This window comes from Monodelphis domestica, chromosome 1, assembly GCF_027887165.1.
Source record: "Monodelphis domestica isolate mMonDom1 chromosome 1, mMonDom1.pri, whole genome shotgun sequence".
Lineage (NCBI taxonomy): Eukaryota > Metazoa > Chordata > Mammalia > Didelphimorphia > Didelphidae > Monodelphis > Monodelphis domestica.
Genome location: NC_077227.1, coordinates 567,018,043 through 567,021,548, shown reverse-complemented (window position 1 = coordinate 567,021,548; position 3,506 = coordinate 567,018,043).

The following is a 3,506-nucleotide window of genomic DNA, read 5'->3' as shown; positions in this document are numbered from 1 at the left end:
TCCATTGTCTGCAAAACCCTGTTGCTCCCAAAATTGCTCTCAACTATTTCTTAGTGGTAGGAGCACTTAAATTTTGAATATTCTCAATTCATTTGGGAGAAATCAAGAGGGCACCTGCAGTCAAGATGAACCCCAAATATTCTACTTTAGGGAGGTACCACTGAACCTTATCCTTTGAGATCGTATGCCCTCTTTTGTGCAATTCCAAAAGAAGGTGTTTGCTATTTTCCTGACATATTTCCACATCCATTGAAGCCAAGAGTAGATCATCTATGTACTTGATTAATTTGCTGTTTTTAAATTTTATATTATCTGTATCTTGGCTCAAAATTTGTCCAAATATGGTTGGGCTTTCTATATAACCCTGGGTGAAATGACTCCATGAATATTTGGTGCCATTCCAGGTGAAAGCAAAAATATGCCTCGAGTTCTCATGTATGGGTATGGAAAAAAAGGTTGAGCACAAGTCTACTACTGTAAAGTATGTAGCTGTGCTAGGAATAGAAGAAATAATAGTATTGATATTGGGAACTACAGAGTGTCTTTTTATAATGTGATTGTCCACAGCCCTCAAATCCTGTACAAATCTGTAGAGGTGTTTGCCATCGGGCCCCCTTTGTGGTTCTTTAACGGGGAGGATGGATGTGTTGTATTCATATTTACAAGGGAAAATTATTCCTTGGTCAATTAATGAGTTTATTACTGGGGTAATTCCCTCTATTGCCTCTTTTGAGAGGGGATACTGAGGAATGGAAGGAGGTGGGCTAGAGTTAGTTTTTATCTGCACAGGAACAGCCGACTTAAGTAAGCCTACATTGGAAGAACATGTGGCCCAAAGAGACTCCAGTATATCTTCAGGTATTGCAAAGGTGGGATGCTCCTTTTTCTCCTGACTCTCTAAGAGAATTACAGGGAGTAAATTTAAAGATTCCTCCGGTACTTCGAATGATAAGGAACTATCTGGGGAACAAGTTATTGTGGCTCTGAGTTTGCATAGAAGGTCCCTCCCCAGCAAATTTAAAGGGGAATCAGGCATCAAAAGGAAGGGATGTTGCACCTCTAGGGGTCCTACAGACACCATTCTAGGGGGAAGTCTTTTAACTCTTTGGAGTATTTCTTATACTCCCATTACATTCTCTGAGCCAACAGAATAACATTGTAAATCAGGTGTTCTCTTTATTACAGACCAGGAAGCTCCAGTGTCTAAGAGACAATCATAATAAGTGTTACCCACTTTTAAGGTAACATGGAGTTCATTAGTATGGGGGGGCAGTGGATATGAACAATGGGTAGTAGGACATCAGGGTATGGAAAATAAAAGGTTGCATCCTCTGGTTCCTGTGCTCCAGCCCCCCCTGTACACCTTCATTGTGTTTGGAAAGTTCCTTGGGCACCCCTCTGAAAAGTGCCCCCCGAAAGACATTAGCATTAGCACCTCGTGTATTTTTTGGATGAGCACCATTTTTTATATATTGTTGTGGAGTCATTTATTAGTTATCATTTCTAAAGTTGTGGTTTTCATTGTCATAATTATATGTATTTCTATAATTATAATTTCTCTAGTTGTTATTAAACTGTGTATTCCTTCCTATAATCTTGAGAAAAGTTCTATATTGTACCATATTGTGGCCCTTTTTCCCACAGAAGTGGCAGGTAATGGATTGGTAATTAGATTTCTGGAGAGGGGCAAGTGTCGTTGGTTCATTATCATGCCCACTTTCTAATTTAGCTATCCTATCTATTACACATCTCATTTTTTTCATTTCCTCTATGTCATCATTATTTTCTTCCCCCTTTTCTTTGTTTCCCTTTAAAACATATATAGCTGTTTTTGCAATTCTTCAAGGTCCATCTCTGACCATCTTGGACATTGTATTCTAAAATAATTCTTAATCACTTTGCAAGAGTTATTTACAAAGATCCTTCTAACTTGTCTTAAGCTATTCTCTTTAGTTAGGTCCCAATCCAGGTATCTGTCCCCAAACTCGATTACTCTATCAGTGAATCTGGAGGGTGTTTCTTCCTTCTTTTGCTTAATTTTTTCAAGTTCCATCCACTTATCTGTACTGTCTGCACATTCCCTCATTGCCATAAGGATGGCCTCTCTACAATGCTATAGTTGTAGATAATCCTCAGGGTGGTTATAGTCTCATTCTGGATCCTGAGATGGCCAATGTGCTGCATTTAGCCCCTGGGTTTTGTTGACATGAGCAATTATTTTATTTTTCTCACATTTAGTTAAAAAAGCCTGTAGCAAGTTCTCAATGTCCTTGTAGGACAGATTATACTGAAAAAATGTCTCCTATCTTTTTTGTTACTAAAAAGGGATCTTGTTCACATGTGGGGATATTTCGTGTAAATTCATTTATTTCTTGGTGAGTAAACAGTATCCTGTGTCTTAAAGTCACCACATCCCCATTCCGTCCTATTTCAGGTACTTCTCTTACAGGAAACAGGCCAGTAGCTGAATTTTGTACCTGTGGGTCAATTTGACTAGGACAAGTTTCTCTAGGAGGGCAAGATTTCCTTTGGGCTGGAATTTGGTTTTCTATAGGAGAGGGAACATGAGAAACTGGAGTTGCAGGGGAAGGGTTTTAGGGATTAAATTCAGTTAAAATTTTCACTACACGAGAGAAGCAGTCTGTTAACTGAGCTATAGGGAAGGTGTTTTCCATCTCTATTTCAGGGAAGGAAATTTCCTCATTTAAAGGTTCTGAAACAGGTCTGTTTCTGGTATGGTGGATGTTTGCCAATTGATCCTGTAAGAAACATTTTAGATCTTCTAATTTGGCTTGCATTTTATCCTCAGTTTTTTGAGTATTTTTCTGAACTGCAGCTTCAATTAATTTTTGTATGTTAGCATCTCTAAATACAGTGCTGAGGAGTACAAAAATGACATTACCTATTAATATAAAAATTGGAGGTATCCTGTATTCCTCAATGCCCCTAATTCTTCAACCACCGTATAAATGTCAAAGAATGTAGTATTCAACGGGAGTAAGAAAAGGGAGATGGAGAGAAGGAGAGAGGAGGAAAGGAAAAGAGGTTAACTCAACCTTCTGATAGAGTCAGAGGGAGTTTTTAGGCCTGGAAGGCCAAGGTAAAGAAGGGAATCAGTCCTTGACTCACGTGACCAATCTGAAAGAAGCTGTCTATGGGCCTCCTCTCTGCTCAAGCTCCTCATAGGAACTGCCCTCTCACCCTGTCCACAGGAAGTAAGCAAATTCCAGAGGCTCTTCCCTACCTCACTTCCTGTGCCTCACAAGTGCCAATGGTGGCTCTAGCTTGACCTAGGACTGCCCAGGGGTCTGTCCTTTTTTGCACATGTCTGTTGAGGGCAATATTCTCAAATAATTAAATCTTGAGCTTTTTGCTGCAGCTCTTCCTAATCTCTACCTGAGTAGGATGGAGATTACCATTTCCAAGACCTGACTCTGTTACTCCAAGTATCTCCATTGTCATTGATCAGTAAATAGCTAAATCCCATCCTCCAAAGAATGGTCTGA